Source organism: Schistocerca serialis, chromosome 7, assembly GCF_023864345.2.
Source record: "Schistocerca serialis cubense isolate TAMUIC-IGC-003099 chromosome 7, iqSchSeri2.2, whole genome shotgun sequence".
Classification (NCBI taxonomy): domain Eukaryota; kingdom Metazoa; phylum Arthropoda; class Insecta; order Orthoptera; family Acrididae; genus Schistocerca; species Schistocerca serialis.
The window spans coordinates 173,461,223-173,482,970 of record NC_064644.1 but is presented as its reverse complement, the minus strand read 5'-3'; positions in this window follow the sequence as shown (position 1 = coordinate 173,482,970).

Genomic DNA, 21,748 nt, shown 5'->3' with positions numbered 1-21,748 from the left:
TGTTAAAGCTGCCAGTGGCCCAGAGAGAAGTTCAATACGCAGCAAAAAATATTTTTGATCATTTGCTCGATAACACATAATGTCTGACAAGTGGCGAAGCGAGTTTTAAATCTAATTCTCCTGGACATCTCTATCTACTCCATCGACCATTTTCTACTTAAAGACTAGACTGGCACAAAAAAAAAAAAAATTGTAGTTAGAAAAGTAGGAATAAACTGACTCGTTCCGCATCTTTTCGATAAAAAATAGTTCCAGTGATCTACGGAACACGTTACTAACTAACTAAATACAAGGGAATATATCTTCCTCTCTGATACTGAAGGCCTTTGGGCAGTGGAGATTCCAGTAGTGGTGTCTCTATCCCGGTCCAGGTCCGGTTGAGACCAGCCACGCGCGAGGTGAAGTTAGCAATCATTTCACGATTTTCTTTCGTTCTTCCTGGGTCATGTTTCATTGTTAAAAGCGTTATTAGAGGCAACAAAGGCTATCGAAAGGCACGCTCTGTTTATGTCAGGCAAATAAATCATTTTTTAAGAACTACACCTTATGAATACATGTGTGCGTCAGCCTGCGCATGTATCATATATTGCCCAGGAGCTGGAATACATTTATCTTACACCTTAATGGCCGAGATTCCAGAACACTTTCTTTGGATTCCCCCCCGCCGCTACAGTTCCGGCTTGTCGTTTATTTTCGTGTGTGTGTGTGTGTGTGTGTGTGAGAGAGAGAGAGAGAGTGTGTGTGTGTGTGTGTGTACATGGAGTGAAAATTACACTACTACCAAATAAAATACAAAGAACTGCTATTTTCGATCACATACAAAATGCTCTTGTAAGGGCAACCAGTGCTAGTTGACAAGATAAAGCCTTACAGACCTTACGTTGATGACGCAATTATTTTGTTCAGTTGAACAAAGGAGAGGGGTCCACCTTCATCAGAAATTCGATGAACCTCACCAAAACGTACTGTTAACTATTGGATACGAAAAGCGAACAGCATAAACTTTTTGATGTCAATATCCACAACGGATATGAAACTCCTACGTTTAATGTTTCCCGAAAACCAACCACGTTCTATGTGATAATACACCGTACTTCATGTTATCCCACGACACATAAATATTGTTTTCTCATGCCATAGTGGGTAGAATAATCCTTTTACCACTATGTGGTACAAACACTAAAATAGTGCTGAATACACTGACAGAAAGAAATATCGCAACACCCAGAAGGAGCTGTGAGACATAAATGAAAGATGGTAGGTGTGTCTCTACATCTACATCTACGTGATTACTCCACAATTCACATTTAAGTGCTTGGCAGAGGGTTCATCGAACTACAATCATACTATCTCTCTACCATTTCACTCCCGAACAGCGCGCGGGAAAAACGAACACCTAAATCTTTCTGTTCGAGCTCTGATTTCTCTTATTTTATTTTGTTGATCATTCCTACCTATGTAGGTTGGGCTCAACAAAATATTTTCGCATTCGGAAGAGAAAGTTGGTGACTGAAATTTTGTAAATAGATCTCGCCGCGACGAAAAACGTCTTTGCTTTAATCACTTCCATCCCAACTCGCGTATCATATCTGCCACACTCTCTCCCCTATTACGTGATAATACAAAACGAGCTGTCCTTTTTTGCACCCTTTCGATGTCCTCCGTCAATCCCACCTGGTAAGAATCCCACACCGCGCAGCAATATTCTAACAGAGGACGAACGAGTGTAGTGTAAGCTGTCTCTTTAATGGACTTGTTGCATCTTCTAAGTGTCCTGCCAATAAAACGCAACCTTTGACTCGCCTTCCCAACAATATTATCTATGTGGTCTTTCCAACTGAAGTTGTTCGTAATTTTAACACCCAGGTACTTAGTTGAATTGACAGCCTTGAGAATTGTACTATTTATCGGGTTATCGAATCCCAACGGATTTCTTTTGGACCTCATGTGGATCACCTCACACTTTTCGTTATTTAGCGTCAACTGCCACCTGCCACACCATGTGAAAGATGACATCTATTCATATTTCGCACCAATCGTTCAAGAGTGCCGCCAGTAACGCCACTATGAGGATGCAAACCGGGTTTGCTTTCAATACACGTTGCAGCGGTTGTGAGCGTTAGCTGTCTCTGGAAGTGGTGAGTTAATGTCAGTCAAGAATGCCTTTAAGGCGACAAAGACGCCAGTATCAATAAGTCATTGAATTTGAACGAGGTCGTGTTTTACGGCTAGGAGAAGCTGGATGTTCCTTCTGCGAAACTGCAGGAAGTCTTGCCAGGAATGTAGCCACTGTAGATGGCTGCTGACAGCGGTGGTCACGATAATGTATGGTCGCAGAAGACCGGGCTCCGGACGGCCGCGTGGTACCAACGAGACGGAAGACCATCGATTCAGGTGTATGGCTCTGGCGTACCGTACTGCATGTGCAGCAGCAATTTGAGCAGCATTTGGTACCACAATGACACAAAAAACTAATACTAAACGGTTACTGCCAGAACACTCGGAGCCAGACGCCTTGTAGCGTGCGTTTCACTGACCCCAAACCATCACTGTTTACTATTTCAGTGGTGTCAAGCGAGAGCTCATTGGACGGCTACGTGAAGTCTGTTTTGTGTTTCCTGATGAAAGCTAGTTATGCATCGGTGCCAGTGATGACTGTGTTTTGGTTAGAAGGAAGCCAGTTCAGGGCCTGCAGCCATCATGCCTGGTTGCTAGACACACTGGACCTGCACCTTTAGTTATGGTCTGAAGCACGATTTCGTATGACGGCAGGAACACTCCGGTGGCTATCCCACGCACCTTGTGTGCAAACGTATACGCCAGTCTGATGATTTGACCTGTTGTGCTGCAATCGATGAACAGCATTCCGGGAGTTGGTTTCCAACAGAATACATGCCGCTATTGTAACCCAACTTGCTGTGCTGGTACTGCGAACGGCTGAAAGCAAGGGGAAACTACAGCCGTAATTTTTCCCGAGGGCATGCAGATTTACTGTATGATTACATGATGATGGCGTCCTCTTGGGTAAAATATTCCGGAGGTAAAATAGTCCCCCATTCGGATCTCCGGGCGGGGACTACCCAAGAGGATGTCGTTATCAGGAGAAAGAAAACTGGCGTTCCACGGATCGGAGCGTGGAATGTCAGATCCCTTAATCGGGCAGGTAGGTTAGAAAATTTAAAAAGGGAAATGGAGAGGTTAAAGTTAGATATAGTGGGAATTAGTGAAGTTCGGTGGCAGGAGGAACAAGACTTCTGGTCAGGTGACTACAGGGTTATAAACACCAAATCAAATAGGGGTAATGCAGGAGTAGGTTTAATAATGAATAGGAAAATAGGAATGCGGGTAAGCTACTACAAACAGCATAGTTAACGCATTATTGTGGCCAAGATAGATACGAAGCCCACACCTACTACACTCGTACAAGTTTATATGCCTACTAGCTCTGCAGATGACGAAGAAATTGAAGAAATGTCTGATGAAATAAAAGAAATTATTCAGATAGTGAAGGGAGACGAAAATTTAATAGTCGTGGGTGACTGGAATTCGAGTGTAGGAAAAGGGAGAGAAGGAAACGTAGTAGGTGAGTATGGATTGGGGCTAAGAAATGAAAGAGGAAGCCGCCTGGTAGAATTTTGCGCAGAGCACAACATAATCATAGCTAACACTTGGTTTAAGAATCATGAAACAAGGTTGTATACATGGAAGAACTCTGGAGATACTAAAAGGTATCAGATAGATTATATAATGGTAAGACAGAGATTTAGGAACCAGGTTTTAAATTGTAAGACATTTCCAGGGGCAGATGTGGACTCTGACCACAATCTATTGGTTATGACCTGTAGATTAAAACTGAAGAAACTGCAAAAAGGTGGGAATTTAAGGAGATGGGAACTGGATAAACTGAAAAAACCAGAGGTTGTACAGAGCTTCAGGGAGAGCATAAGGGAACAATTGACAGGAATGGGGGAAAGAAATACAGTAGAAGAAGAATGGGTAGCTTTGAGGGATGAAGTAGTAAAGGCAGCAGAGGATCAAGTAGGTAAAAGGACGAGGGCTAGTAGAAATCCTTGGGTAACAGAAGAAATATTGAATTTAATTGATGAAAGAAGAAAATATAAAAATGCAGTAAATGAAGCAGGCAAAAAGGAATACAAACGTCTCAAAAACGATAATGACAGGAAGTGCAAAATGGCTAAGCAGGGATGGCTAGAGGACAAATGTAAGGATGTAGAGGCTTATCTCACTAGGGGTAAGATAGATACTGCCTACAGGAAAATTAAAGAGACCTTTGGAGATAAGAGAACCACTTGTATGAATATCAAGAGCTCAGATGGAAACCCAGTTCTAAGCAAAGAAGGGAAAGCAGAAAGGTGGAAGGAGTATATAGAGGGTCTATACAAGGGCGATGTACTTGAGGACAATATTATGGAAATGGAAGAGGATGTAGATGAAGATGAAATGGGAGATACGATACTGCGTGAAGAGTTTGACACAGCGCTGAGAGACCTGAGTCGAAACAAGGCCCCGGGAGTAGACAACATTCCATTGGAACTACTGACGGCCTTGGGAGAGCTAGTCCTGACAAAACTCTACCATCTGGTGAGCAAGATGTATGAAACAGGCGAAATACCCTCAGACTTCAAGAAGCATATAACAATTCCAATCCCAAAGAAAGCAGGTGTTGACAGATGTGAAAATTACCGAACAATCAGTTTAATAAGCCACAGCTGCAAAATACTAACACAAATTCTTTACAGACGAATGGAAAAACTAGTAGAAGCCGACCTCGATGAAGATCAGTTTGGATTCCGTAGAAACACTGGAACACGTGAGGCAATACTGACCTTACGACTTATCTTAGAAGAAAGATTAAGGAAAGGCAAACCTACGTTTCTAGTATTTGTAGACTTAGAGAAAGCGTTTGACAATGTTGACTGGAATACTCTCTTTCAAATTCTAAAGGTGGCAGGGGTAAAATACAGGGAGCGAAAGGCTATTTACAATTTGTACAGAAACCAGATGGCAGTTATAAGAGTCGAGGGACATGAATGGGAAGCAGTGGTTGGGAAGGGATTAAGACAGGGTTGTAGCCTCTCCCCGATGTTATTCAATCTGTATATTGAGCAAGCAGTAAAGGAAACAAAAGAAAAATTCGGAGTAGATATTAAAATCCATGGAGAAGAAATAAAAACTTTGAGGTTCGCCGATGACATTGTAATTCTGTCAGAGACAGCAAAGGACTTGGAAGAGCAGTTGAATGGAATGGACAGTGTCTTGAAAGGAGGATATAAGATGAACATCAACAAAAGCAAAACGAGGATAATGGAATGTAGTCGAATTAAGTCGGGTGATGCTGAGGGAATTAGATTAGGAAGTGAGACACTTAAAGTAGTAAAGGAGTTTTGCTATTTGGGGATCCAAATAACTGATGATGGTCGAAGTAGAGAGGATATAAAATGTAGACTGGCAATGGCAAGGAAAGGGTTTCTGAAGAAGAGAAATTTGTTAACATCGAGTATAGATTTAAGTGTCAGGAAGTCATTTTTGAAAGTATTTGTATGGAGTGTAGCCATGTATGGAAGTGAAACATGGACGATAAATAGTTTGGACAAGAAGAGAATAGAAGCTTTCGAAATGCGGTGCTACAGAAGAATGCTGAAGATTAGATGGGTAGATCACATAACTAATGAGGAAGTATTTAATAGGATTGGGGAGAAGAGAAGTTAGTGGCACAACTTGACCAGAAGAAGGGATCGGTTGGTAGGACATGTTCTGAGGCATCAAGGGATCACCAATTTAGTATCGGAGGGCAGCGTGGAGGGTAAAAATTGTAGAGGGAGACCAAGAGATGAATACACTAAGCAGATTCAGAAGTATGTGGGTTGCAGTAGGTACTGGGAGATGAAGAAGCTTGCACAGGATAGAGTAGCATGGAGAGCTGCATCAAACCAGTCTCAGGACTGAAGACCAGAACAACAACATTGTAACCCAGCATGACCTACATATTGTCGACAGATTGCCTTTGCTTGCCTGTCTCCAATCGAGCGCATATGGGACATCATCAGACAACAACACCAGCTTCATCCACCATCAGCATTAACCATCCACCTCTTGACCGACCAAATGCAATAGACGTGATACTTCATCTCACAGACTGACACCTGACACCTGTCCAACACAATGCATGCCCGCTTGCGTTTTTGCATTCATCGTCATGGCGGCTACAGCGGTTTTACCTTTGCTATAGCTTGTCTTGAACTTATATTAACTTGTGATCTTCCATTATTAACCATTTAAATATGTTACCTAGGCAAATGTATTCCCGAAATTTCAATACTCTAGATTACTTATTTTTTGGTGTTGTGATTTTTTCTGTCAGTTTACACGGACACACATAACCACAGCAAATGGACACAACCATGATGTATTTAGTAAAATCTGTTAGAAATTGAAAATATGAAAAAAGAAATAACGGTAATAAATCGAAAGAAAAACTTAAATATGCAGTCTTTCCACATGTCGAAAAATTATCTGTCAAAACTAGTTATATATTTAGTAAAACAGAAATAAAAACTAATTTTCGAACTGATAATGTGAGGGTTATAACTTTAATAGTGGCAACTGTTTATTTACAGCACGTACAAAATAAATACGTGTTCCAAAGTTTTACTGACCATCAAAGTAGTCACCAGTATTGTGTATAACCCGTTGCCAGCGATGTGCAAGTCGTAGGATACTCTTCAGTGTCAGCTGTGTTGACAGTTCGAGCGGCGCGGTCTATCGATCGACAAATTTCAAAAAATGTTTCAAATGTCTCTGAGCACTATGGGACTTAACATCTGTGGTCATCACTCCCCTAGAACTTAGAACTACTTAAACCTAACTAACCTAAGGACATCACATACATCCATGCCCGAGGCAGGATTCGAACCTGCGACCGTAGCCGTCACGCGGTTCCGGACTGAGCGCCTAGAACCGCTAGACCACAGCGACCGGCTCAACAAATTTGTAGCAGTTCTGAAGCGACTGCCGTGAAGTGTTTCCTTCAGTTTAGAAATCGAGTTGAGCTCACGAGGGCTTAAGTCAGGGGAATGCAGCAGTGGTATAGCACTTAGCAGCCCCATCAGTCAAACTAATCAGTACGCAATCTGATTGATAATGCGAGTAGTTTACCTGATCACGCTGTGGTGTGCAAGAGATTGTCATCGTTGGGGTCACTGTGCCGGCCGCGGTGGTCTAGCGGTTCTGGCGCTGCAGTCCGGAACCGCGGGACTGCTACGGTCGCAGGTTCGAATCCTGCCTCGGGCATGGGTGTGTGTGATGTCCTTAGGTTAGTTAGGTTTAAGTAGTTCTAAGTTCTAGGGGACTTATGACCTAAGATGTTGAGTCGCATAGTGCTCAGAGCCATTTGAACAATTTTTTTTGGGTCACTGTAGAGAGGTTCAGGATGACTTGGACAGAATTCCTGTTTGGTCTAATCAACGTTAAGTTACTTTAAACGTAGGAAAAATGTAAGTTAAGGCAGATGAATAGGAAAAACGAACCCGTAATATTCGAATACAGCATTGGTAGTATGCTGCTTGACAGCCACGTCGATTAAATATTTAGGAGTAGTTTTACACAGCGACAAGAACGGGAGCGAGTACATAATGTCAGTAGCTGAGGAGGTGAACTGTCGGTTTCGGTTTATTGGGGAAATTCGAGGGAAGTGTAGCTTATTTATAAAAGTGACCGCTCATGGAAACATGTGCGCCCCTTTTTGAGAATAGCACTATCATTTGAAATCCCCACAAGCTCGAATCAAAGGAAGACGTCGAAGCAGTTCAGAAGATGGCAGCTTGTTTCTTTATCGGTAGATTCTAACGACACACGTGTATTACGGAAATGCTCCGTGAGCTGAAATGGAAATCTCTGGAGGAAAGACGACTTTATTTTGGCGAAACGCAATGAGAAAATTTAGGGAACCTGCAATTGCGATTGAGTCTGAGCGATTTCACTGCCACCAACACACATTTTGAGTAAGAATCTCCAAAACACTATAAGAGAAATTAGGCCTCGTACGGAGACATTTAGACGATCGTTTTCCCTTCCCTCCACCTGCGATTGGAACAGGAAAGGGAATGATTAGTAGCTGTACGATCTGTCCTCGCCATGCACCTTTTGGTGGCTTGCGGAGTATGCACATAGATACAGATAACGACGAAAAGATGAATATGTAAGCATAAAATGACAGCTGTCAAAGTAATCGACAATAAAGATATTGCCCGCATCTCGTGGTCGTGCGGTAGCGTTCTCGCTTCCCACGCCCGGGTTCCCGGGTTCGATTCCCGGCGGGGTCAGAGATTTTCTCTGCCTCGTGATGGCTGGGTGTTGTGTGCTGTCCTTAGGTTAGTTAGGTTTAAGTAGTTCTAAGTTCTAGGGGACTTATGACCACAGCAGTTGAGTCCCATAGTGCTCAGAGCCATTTGAACCATTTGACAATAAAGATATATTACAAACCAGTTTTATGCAACCGGCATATAGCGGCAATACTCTTTGCCTTCAGTACTCTGACCGAGCGAATTGGCGCAGCTGTCAACGCACTGGACGCGCGTTTAGGAGAAGAAAAGCTGAAATTACAGTGCAGCTATTGTGAAATAAATTTCTCGTGAATACCTTTGAAACAATGTAATCCTAAAATATAGTACGTGTAATGGAAAGCTTGCAACTTATCAGGACTATTGTATGAATTATGTGCTGAGAAAGTTAAGATAGAAATGAAAGAAAGCTTCAGAACAGGAACAAAAAATGCTATGGGATCAGTAAACAATGCCAACCCCTGTTGACAACATAAACGGGTTGATTGTGATGGATGGCGTTGTTCCTCAGTATGGTGGTCTAAGGCGAGAGCAATAAAATTATAGTACGCAGTCGACTTACAAGACATCAAATTTATGGTAAAGGAATGTCGTGGCACTGAACGTTTATTTAGAACATAGATTTGTTGGCATCAACTACTGAGATGGATTTGTAAGGAGAACACCGTTGTATGATATTACATGTGAACTATGGCAAAAAATAGGACAAAAATGGATTAATTGAGGTATAATGCATGAGGAGGATGCTCAAGCCAAAGAAAGGAAGGTTTGCAGAACAATAAATTTCATACACCACCTTACAGACGACCTGTGAGCCTTTCACAGAAAATTAGTAATAAATTTTGAAGATACATGGAGTACAAATTTGGATTCAGGAAAGGAAATTTGAGCACGATATTATGTTGGATGTGTGAGGACGACAGAACAAAAATATTCTAGACATTATAAGCAACATGTGTATATATCATGTTTACGGAAAACGCCTGCGAAAGAATCGACTGAAGTATCATCTAGAAGACAACAAAATATGTTGCTATATACTGTGAGGACTGAATATTTTCAAAGAAACTCCACAAAAGGCAGAATATAGTAGCAAGGTTTAACGATGTAGAAGCAGATGAGATAGGCATTGTAAGCAGTGTATGACAAGGGTGTTACTTGTCTTCTCAGCTTTTTACCTTTATGTTGAGAAACTAACAAAGTATTAGAGAATGTAAACGATGAAGTAGTGTTGGCTCAGTCACAGAAAGAATCACAATTTAGACTGAGAGGATCGCAAAAGTGGGAAAAGAGTATGAAATGCGGATGGACACAGAAAAGACCAAAAGCATGTAAATCAGTTATCACTAAGGTATCTTACAAGAAACTGGCAAGGAAAATTATGAGTTAATAGGTGGAATAGATGTTCCGTACGAGAATGAAGACACTGGACTCGCATTCGGGAGGACGACGGTTCAATCCCGTCTCCGGCCATCCTGATTTAGGTTTTCCGTGATTTCCCTAAATCGCTTCAGGCAAATGCCGGGATGGTTCCTTTGAAAGGGCACGGCCGATTTCCTTCCCCATCCTTCCCTCACCCGAGCTTGCGCTCCGTCTCTAATGACCTCGTTGTCGACGGGACGTTAAACACTAATCTCCTCCTCCCCGATAATGAAGGATCAAAGACATCTGTGTGCATTCACAGGGCACGATTCTCTCAGTCATAAATTGTGCTTCTTTACGTGACTAAGCCAACATTGCTTCACCATCTACATATTGAATTTTTTTTATCCTACCTGCTCTTACTATTATGACTATTATGCGTTTTACGATTTCTAATGCTTCGGTAGTTTCTCAACATAAACGTTAAAAAACGGTGATGATAAGCGATACTCTTGTCAAACACTTCTTCCATTACCTATCTCATATGTTTCTACGTCTTTATTCCTTACTACTACTTTATGTCTAATACAAATTCCCTTGGAAGTCTTCGATTCTCACAGTATACACCAACATATATTGTTGTCTGCTAGAGGATAGTGTAGTCCAGTCTGTCGAACACATTTTTCATCAACATGAGGTATGTGTATATTCATTATAATATTTAGAAAATGTTTTTTTCATCCTCACATACCGAACAATGTCTCATCTAAAAATTTCCTTTCCTGAATTCAGACTTGTACACCACCATGTTTCTTCAAATTTTATTGCTAATTTTCTAGGTTAAAAGCTACACAGGGCATCTATAAAATGGCGTATGAAAATTGTTGTGCTGCATTCCTTTCTCTTCTTGGATTAGTATTTCCTTGGTTCTTTGGTATGGGGATTATAATAGTTTTAAGTAGATCAGTGAGCCAAATAGCTACGTCTTATATCCTATTCTACGCCTACACACGTTCTCCGCAATGCAGCAGACGGTGCCCACTACACAGTGCTTGTGGATGTGGTTGATTATCTACTTGTTGCTCTGTTTTCCTAGACCCTTAGAGATTCATCTATAATTTTATCACGGTGCCGTAATGGTACTCTACACCTTACGTCTCAGTGTCTTTCGTTCACGGTCCATTTCGTCATATTCTGAAACTTACAAGGGAACATTCCAAAGTATAAATAAACGATTTTCATGAATCTTAGCAGGTGTGAAGAGGGGGAAAAATAATGCAATGTGTATTTTTTTGTTTCTGCCAGTTTTCAATTTTGAGGGGTACAGCACACATCGAAAGGTAATTTGGCACATTAGGTTTAGAAGGAATATCTTCGAACTGATGATATGTATTTTACATAAAAGTTAATATGTAATAAACGTTCTTGAACACTGTACAATCGACTTTTGTAATATTTTGCAAAATACCCCACCACCATTAAATAATTTTGTAAAAGGTAAACTGTTGTTATTAAGTAGATTAAAGTAACTTTCAGGCGACATCCACATATGTGTAATAAAAATGGTTTCTAAACAACAATTTTTGGAAAATAAGCTGTACATTGTGCTGTTGGTGTATTTACAACAACTCTAGTTAAAATATCTAAACACTTATTAATAATATAAGTAAAGTATTTGGTATGCTTATTTTTGTTTTATGTTTTAAATTATTATTGTATAGTTTAAATTCAGGTTCCTTCTTAGTTTACCGTTTCACGTATGTGTACCTTGTCATTTGAAAATAAAAAGGGACTCATTATTATGATACCAAATCATTACACTAATGATTACCTTGCAGGAAATGCTTAACGTATCGGTAACGAACGCAATGCACATTCGCGCGAAAGCTTCTGTTACTTATGTTGTAACAAATGCTTTCATTTTTCAGATTTAATTAAAGTTGTTGAGACATTTTGCAAAATTCCAAAATATTAAAAAAGTTGATTATGTAGTTACATACCAAATTTTATGTGAATAACATTTTTTTGTATCATCGTTTTGAAGACATTGCTTCTAAATCTAAAATGCCTAATTAGCTTTCGCGTTGTGTTTTACCCTTTAAAAGTGAAATGGGGCACAAAAAAAACTTTTTATTGCATTATTTTGTCCACTCTACAAATCCACCAAGTTTCGTTAAGGTCGTTTAATTACACTTGATAATTTTCCTTCGTTAGTTTTGCACGACCTCCTCGTGTTTCACCTAATTCTCCAATATACTCCTTGCTTACTTGATTATTCCCTTTTATTCATGCTGCCATCTTCAAGCTTTTGTGTTACTTTCTTAACTATTCCGTAGATTGCTTCCAGAATCATCAGACTGAATTTTCTTCCATTCCTCTACCTAAGCATTTAATCTTCTTAGTTCATTATTCAACTTGTTATATCGTTTTTGTCGTTCCGTAGAACAATCAATCTTCCATTAGTTACTATGAATAATTTGAGTCTTCTTCTGTTTTCTTGTGCCTTTGTGCTACCTCGGCGTAGGTGGTTAACGGATTTGGCACGGGTAGTTTAAGGAATGGCCAGATAACTTTCCTGTCGTCACTCTGTTAACCCCTGGGACGGGATGTGTATCCCAACTGGGCGCATTTGGTGTATTTCATGGGAAAGTAAGGTAATGTTTTTCTTTATAATTGTGAAGTGTATAACTGAGGCGGGACTTGGGTATCAGTCCAGTATTCACCTAGAGGGATGTGAGAAAAAAAACCCTCCCCCCCCTTAAAAAAATTCAAGCTGACTGGCTTGCAAACCCACTCTTGTAAATCCGCCGGACGGACTGGATCCCGGTTCGGCGCACCTCATCGTACCAGAAACGATGATTTAACACGCACAGCACACGAATACTCTGCTAAATCGTATGATCACCAAGTTGTTCTTTAAAGGAAATATGCTATCACAGTTCAGGTAAAGTGCTTTGTGTTATGTGATGAAGTCGGTTGGTGAATGAACATTTATGCTTAATTCCCAGCACCATGGATGAAATTGGACATAAAATTGGCAACTAATGGTTATCAGCCTACGACGCCCGTGAGAACTGTAAAGAAAATACATTATAAGAGAACACACACAGTGAGAGGAAAGCATTGTGCGGAATCCAGCTGACTTCTGAGAGCCATGGAATATTTCACCTTCGTTACTAGTCCCCGAGGTCACCGTTTAAAGCCAGACGCGGCCGAAAATATCTCCTCATCTAAATCCAGCAGCGCCGCAATATTTACGATACAGATAAACGGTCAGTCGCACGTCTTAAACGTCAAGACCCTCCATAAGAGAAACATCATCTGACTCGCTCTCTCCTCACTCAGGCACTCGCAGCTCCACTCAACATGCGAAACCAAACACACTGCCCGATTAATGAGGAGCACGTGCGGGCGCCGGGGCCTTGTGTCAGCTTTATTGGCTTCTAAGATCCGAATCCACTTTCAGAAGGCTGCCCGCGTTAAGGTCCTCCACGCAACTCTTTGTGGACTCCCCTACCACCTCTCCACCACTCCAACGCTCCTTTCCTCCACGCGACCACCAGGCGTCCTCGAGCCGTCAATAAATAAAGATCGTTTTCGTTGCTCGTCTGACGTTGTTTACAGAGCAGCGTGCGCCCAGCCCTGACACTCTGTGTTTTATTGAAGCAGCTGGCCACCACTGGGGCGTTAGTCGATGGCCGCCACTCTCTCTCAGGCTGCCACCTCTGTCGCTACTACTCTTCCGCCTCCCCCCTTTCCAATCTCTCTCTTTCCCCTTACCACTGTACCCTGCAACACGTCTTCCTCCATAGCTTCCGTCACGCAGCCTGTACCTGCTGTGAAAGCTTTCGGCTCAACCCCGCCGTACTAAAGTACCCTCTCGGACAGCTGTTCAGCAAATGTGTACATCTAAAGGTCAAACCTGTGTACACTCGGAATAACACCAAAGTTTCTCTTAAATACTACACTATGCGCTTAGCTGTGTGTATCTAGTCTTCGTGCAGTCTTTCATTAAACGAATAAATCTATTTTACATGTTATCGTTTACAACTTCCACTTTATTAGGCCATGGTCGATGTATCAACTTTCTCCTAAAATTTCCACTCCCACTGCGGGAGGTATCTTCAGAGGTGAAATGGCGAACTGCAATCAGAGCTTGAGGGAGCGCCGAATATACCGGGTGATCAAAAAGTCAGTATAAATTTGAAAACTGAGTAAATCAAGGAATAAAAGAGATAGAGAGGTACAAATTGACACACATGCTTGGAATGACATGGGGTTTTATTAGAACCAAGAAAATACAAAAGTTCAAAAAATGTCAGATCTATCTGATCAGAATAGCATTTTTTAGCATAATTACAAAGTAAGACAAAGCAAAGATGATGTTCTTTACAGCAAATGCTCAATATGTCCACCATCATTCCTCAACAATAGCTGTAGTCGAGGGACAATGTTGTGAACAGCACTGTAAAGCATGTCCGGAGTTATGGTGAGGCATTGGCGTCGGATGTTGTCTTTCAGCATCCCTAGACATGTCCATCGATCACGATACACTTGCGACTTCAGATAACCCCAAAGCCAATAATCGCAAGGACTGAGGTCTGGGGACCTGGGAGGCCAAGCATGACGAAAGTGGCGGCTGAACACACGATCATCACCAAACGACGCGCGCAAGAGTTCTTTCACGGGTCTAGCAATATGGGATGGAGCGCCATCCTGCATAAACATCGTACATTCCAATAGGTGTTTATCAGCCAGGCTGGGGATGATGAGATTCTGTAAATTATCGGCGTACCTCTCACCCGACACGGTAGCAGTTACAAACCCAGAATCACGCATTTCGTCAAAGAAAAATAGCCTGATAACGGTAGACGTGGTAAATACAGCCCATACCGTGACTTTCTTATCGTGCAGTGGAGTTTCCACGACAGTTCTAGGATTTTCGTTAGCTCAAATTCTGTAGTTGTGGGCGTTGACAGACCCTCGGAGAGTGAAATTAGCTTCGTCGGTCCACAACACGTTACTCAAACAATCGTCATCCTCCATCATCTTTTGAAACGACCACACCGCAAATGCCCTCCATTTCACTAAATCGCCAGACACAGTTCATGATGCCAATGGATTTTACACGGATAGCATCGGAGGGTACGCCTAAGTGCCAAACAAACAGTAGCGTATGGAATGCCGGTGCGACGTGCGACTGCACTAGCGCTGACTTACCCGTGCATAGACGAACCCGATACAGTCTCCATTAGTTCCTGAACTGTCTCAGCAGCATTACGCCTTGTGCTCCGTCGGCCACTACGGGGTCTATCATCTAAACAACCCGTGGCTTCGAACTTCGAAATCATTCTCGCCACAGCTGCATTTGTCAACGGACCTTTACCCGTTCGAATCCCCTTCCTATGGCGATAGGATCGTAACGCTGAACTAGCACATTCCCCATTCTGATAATACAGCTTCACTAAAAGCGCCTTTTCAGGTAACGTCAACACGCTGCGACTGCTGGCGCATCTGATCCTCTCTCTCGTTACAGCTCCTTTTATACACGATTGTCATGCGCATTCACTGACGTTTTGCTGTCTAGCGCCATCTGTCGGACATTTTGTTAACTTTGTTTTTTTTCTTCTAATAAAACCCCATGTCATTCCAAGCATGTGTGTCAATTTTTACCTCTTTGTCTACATTATACCGTGGTTTATTAAGTTTTCAAATTTATACTGACTTTTTGATCACCCGGTATTATATGGGCAGTGTAGAGGGCACCACAGTCTATCACGTGACGTCTACGAGATTATCGCTAGTAATGTCAACATTTTCGATTGCAAGTAATCGATCGCCACACTTACTTTCCATGGTCGACACAAATTTCATCTAATTAACTACCGTTCTATTTTCTGTTAAAATTATTATGGTGTTTATAAATATCAGTTGCTTCTCTATACATACGCTCATGATAATGCGATGTTCTCGATATGACACTCGTCTTAGTAAATTTTATTTCATTATCACCCTCTTGGTAAAGATGCTCTGTTACCGCTGATTTATCCGTACATCCCAGGCGAAAATTCCTCTTGAGTTCAACGAGACAAGTTTTCACACTTCTTTTTGTGGTACCAATATAAACCAGTCCACAACTACAAGGAATTTTATACACACCTGGTGTAGCCAAAGGATGTCGTATATCTTTTGCTGATCTTAAACATTCTTTTATCTTCCTGGTGTGTCTGAATGTAGTTTCCACACCGTACTTTGTCAACACTTTCCTAATGCGATCTGTAGTCATACTGATGAATGGAAGAACTTTCCCTTTGGGTGGCCCCTGTTCTTCATCGATCCTGATTCTCTCCCTAGGGCGAGGTGCTGCCCCTGTTTCCTTGTTAGAATAACCATTCTTCTTGAATATCGACCTTATAGGTTCACGTCCGTCTTTTAAGTAAGCCAGTTTACAAATATTGTGCGCCCTATCTACCAAGGTTTCAACATCCCTCTTCTTTCTCTGGGGAATTCGCAGGTTTGAATCCTGCCTCGGGCATGGATGTGGGTGATGTCCTTAGGTTAGTTAGGTTTAAGTAGTTCTAAGTTCTGGGGGACTGATGACCTCAGAAGTTAAGTCCCTTAGTGCTCAGAGCCATTTGAACCTTTTTTTTTTTTTTTTCTCTGCGGTCGTGGTTAGAATCTTCATGCAGGCAACGGTCAGTATTTGTTGTATCTAAAAGGACTTCTGAACTTTGAAAACCCACATTCATTTATTCATTTAACTTACAGACATGGAGTTGGTGTCATTTTATTGCAAAATTACATCACGTTTTACCGTATACCTAAACAGGTTAACAGTGACTTCGATTGGTTATGTGGCAAACGTTCCATCTGTAGTCTATTTCCTCCCAACATCGCTGCAGCATTTCGAGCGTGACTTGTTCACATGTGAGGTAGATTCTTGCTCTGAGCTCTGGTAAAGAAACTGATAGGGTGGAACAAACAAGGTACCATTGATGACTCCCAAAAAGAAGAAGACTAAAGGCGTCAGGTTCTGTGAAGGTGGCAACCATGCAATTGGTGCACCTCGGCTCATTCACTTACGTGGTTTAGCGGACATTTACGAAGTCCCGGACTTCTTACCAGAAAGTCAAAACCTGAACTCTTTTCCTTCAAGGTGACACCAAGACTAAGTCTGCAAGATGTATGAATATGTTAGTAAGGATTTTCAAGTCTGTAAAGTTCTTTTCGATACGCCCTGTATAGTGAATTCCTAATAATAGAGACAAATTTGTCGTTTGTATTGAAGTAGTATGTCTTCAATTTGACTGATGTAACATTCTCAATTTCATCCCTCTTTTTGTTACTAACCAACATATTGGTATAGGTTATTCACCGAAGTCAAAATTATACTAATAAAACTTTTCACTTTGAATATATCAATAATAATTTAAGAAGGATGACAAGATCACCTTGCAGATACAATCAGACAAAATTCTGACCGTATCTAAAAACCAAAACAATCTTTGATAGTAAGTAATTATTTTAATGAATTAACGGTTTTGATCTTAACGATCATCTTCAGACTGATGTATCTCCCTAAAGTCGCCAGAAGAGGCAAATAATATTAGTAGCCGTGACTGATATCGTCACCAGATTCAGAAGCGTAATAGAATTGCGGTAAACACTCATGGCCTCTAACGTAATTCTTGCACTGTGCCACATTGTAAACAAGTACGATCGACAATTTAATTTACGTAACATTTTATAAAAGAGTACGATGATTCTGATTCTCAGTACATGGGTACCTTTTACCGTTACCCTCTAGTCCTCGTTTGCTATCGCACATGTGCTTCCAGCACAAAATATTTAGTATACCAATCAGCAAGTTTAGTTTTAGCGCACCTGGCTTACTATATTCTGACAAACAATCGTTAATTCTTAATGGACAGGTTGTACGTATTCATGAAATTTTTTATAATGTGATAATAGTATTCGGAAGTAATCGCAGTTAGCTATCACTTTACGTAAAAGCAGTTAGCAGAAATTATCTGCCTAACAATACTTTAAAAGGTCTAGTGTAGCTTCTTTAGCTGTGGTAAGGTTCTTAACTGTTTCCATTATAAGTGTCAAATCAATATCAGTAGTAAATACTACTTACGTAAACCTTTTATTTATCAAGTTTCCCTCCAGCGAAGATTGCACTATTTTCATCCGTAAAATTTATCACAGCTTCACAGAGACTAAAGAAAAAGCCAAGTAAGCGACATCACGATATATTTTACTACCTGCAGTAGCTTTCTGTAATTTTGCTTTCATGAAAATAAATCTAATTTCCTTTGTATTTTGTCTTAGCAAAATGCAATTAGGCTTGTAATATTTATATACTAATCTCACAAGCACACATACATACACACATTGTATACGGGGTGTTACAAAAAGGTACGACCAAACTTTCAGGAAACATTCCTCACACACAAATAAATAAAAAATGTTATGTGGACATGTGTCCGGAAACGCTTAATTTCTATGTTAGAGCTCACTTTAGTTTCGTCAGTATGTACTGTACTTCCTCGATTCACCGCCAGTTGACCCAATTGAAGGAAGGTAATGTTGACTTCGGTGCTTGTGTTGACATGCGACTCATTGCTCTACAGTACCAGCATCAAGCACATCAGTACGTACCATCAACCGGTTGGTGTTCATCACGAACGTGGTTTTGCAGTCAGTGCAATGTTTACAAATGCAGAGTTGGCAGATGCCCGTTTGATGTATGGATTAGCACGGTGCAATAGCCGTGGCTCGGTACGTTTGTATCGAGACAGATTTCCAGAACGAAGGTGTCTCGACAGGAAGACGTTCGAAACAATTGATCGGCGTCTTAGGGAGCACGGAACATTCCAGCCTATGACTCGCGACTGGGGAAGACCTAGAACGACGAGGACACCTGCAATGGACGAGGCAATTCTTCGTGCAGTTGACGATAACCCGAATGTCAGCGTCAGAGAAGTTGCTGCTGTACAAGGTAACGTTGACCACGTCACTGTATGGAGAGTGCTACGGGAGAACCAGTTGTTTCCGTACCATGTACAGCGTGTGCAGGCACTATCAGCAGCTGATGGTTCATCCAACAATGTGTCAATCCTCATTTCAGTGCAAATGTTGTCTTTACGGATGAGGCTTCATTCCAACGTAATCAAATTGTAAATTTTCACAATCAACATGTGTGGGCTGACGAGAATCCGTCGTCAACACAGATTTTCTGTGAACGTTTGGGCAGGCATTGTTGGTGATGTCTTGATTGGGCCCCATGTTCTTCCACCTACGCTGGATGGAGCACGTTATCATGATATCATACGGGATACACTACCTGTGCAGCTAGAACATGTGCCTTTACAAGTACGACACAACATGTGGTTCATGCACGATGGAACTCCTGCACATTTCAGTCGAAGTGTTCGTACGCTTCTCAACAATAGATTCGGTGACCGATGGATTGGTAGAGGCGGACCAATTCCATGGCCTCCACGCTCTCCTGACCCCAACCCTCTTGACTTTCATTTATGGGGACATTTGAAAGCTCTTGTCTACGCAACCCCGGTACCAAATGTAGAGACTCTTCGTGCTCGTATTGTGGACGGCTGTGATACAATACGCCATTCTCCAGGGCTGCATCAGCGCATCAGGGATTCCATGCGACAGAGGGTGGATGCACGTATCCTCGCTAACGGAGGACATTTTGAACATTTCCTGTAACAAATTGTTTGAAGTCACACTGGTACGTTCTGTTGCTGTGCGTTTCCATTCCATGATTAATGTCATTTGAGGAGAAGTAATGAAATGAGCTCTAACATGGAAAGTAAGCGTTTCCAGACACATGTCCACATAACACATAACATATTTTCTTTCTTTGTGTGTGAGGAATGTTTCCTGAATGTTTTGCCGTACCTTTTTGTAACACCATATATATATATATATATATATATATATATATATATATATATATATATATATATATATTGCCAAAGGAAATTAATTTAATTTTTATTTTTATAAAAGAAAATTAACAGAAAGCTAATGTAGGTAGTAAAATATATTGCTCACTTGGCTTGTAGTTTAATCTTCGCAAGGCTGTGATAAATTTTACGGAACAGAAGAGTGTAATGTTCGCTGAACGGAAAGTTCATAAATACTAGGTTTACGTAATTAGTTTTTGCTACTTATATATATATATATATATATATATATATATATATATAATTAGTTTTTGCTACTTATATATATATATAAGTAGCAAAAACTAATTACGTAAACCTAGTATTTGCTGCTGTATATATATATATATATATATATAAGTAGCAAAAACTAATTACGTAAACCTAGTATTTGCTGCTGTATATACATATATATATATATATATATATATATATATATATATATATATATATATATAAGTAGCAAAAACTAATTACGTAAACCTAGTATTTGCTGCTGTATATATATATATATATATATATATATATATATATATATATATATATAAGAAGCAAAAACTAATTACGTAAACCTAGTATTTATATATTACTGATTCTTTTCTCATTTACATTACACGGTCGTAAAACACTTTGCGGTAAACTCACCACTATTACGACTACCTAGAGCATATTTATAATATTTGCTCTCACAGGAAAATCTTTTAAGTTACTATTTTTCAGTTTTATTTACTCTTTGTTAATTCGAGGTCGTTGCAGTTCAATTTATTTCATTTGTAAGACGGGAAACCAATTTTATTAAATACTGTGGCTTTATTTTTATTTCTTATAATCCAGTGTAGCAAAATCGTCTCAAGCGTACAAGTCCTAAAGGAGTTCAAAGTACCCAAGGACGGACATTAATCATCAACAACAATTACAGCAAAAAACACCTTGGTGCTCCCACCTCTCTGGTACAGTTAAACAATCTCAATAAAATTGGAACTGGAAGAGGATGGCGACTACACATCCCTACTCGAATGATCACTCGATACTGTTAAATCATAAGTTTATCGCACGTTGTTGTACAAAGAGCGCCAATAAAGGCTCCTTAAGAATCGTGGTGTCTCTTTAAATATATTAGGCCAGATCTTTGCGAACTCACCGGCAAATTTTTACTGTACGAACAAAGTCAGTACCTTCATCACGTGCTAGGGTCTGTCACCTTAAATGAAATAGACTTGAGTCGGTACCACGCTCAAGAGTAAATATCCCTCTACACACAATCACAAAACAGCAACAATCCTATCCTTAGAATGTGACACACAGAAACAAAACTACCCACAACTCAGTTACCTGTGAATGTGCTACTAGAGCCACAAGCAATATTCCACGGGAAAATAAGGATTCCAGCCCCCAGCCACAAATCACCAACTCACAATCACTATCATTAACTCTTGTTCAATACAGCCCATAAGCATGTATCTGTACCTCTATATAATTACGCACTTCCGTTAACCATTAACTCACTACTAAATATTTTCCTTCATGAAAAGCTGGAGGAAACCTAATTTTGTCAACCACGAAACCAGAAACCAGTTCCTCCAAATTTATGTCGGAACGACAAGTGAACCAATATCTGTCGTCAGTAGTCTCTTCCGATTACGACATACTGAATTCAATGCCTCACCCCCGACAATCATCTTATGCAACACCATCCCTAACGACTTCAACCGACTTCTAGTTCAGTTGAAAAGGTACTGCCTGTCTAGACCATGTTAAAACAGATTGGAGCCATTAATTTTGACAAGCGTACAGCGCCACTGTTTCCTATTAACAGTTTTAAATACTGTTGATGAAGGGCGTCGGCTGCATTCACAGCTGCCAGCTCCGACGGTAGCTTGTAACCGCTTTGGACTGCGAAGTGACAGGTTGTAGTGCACCTCAGTGACTCTCCAAAAAGCACGTACTGCATCTAGGTTTTACGACATCTACAACTTAGATACAGGTAGAATACACTTCAAATGGCTCTAAGCACTATGGGACCTAACATCTGAGGTCATAAGTACCCTAGAA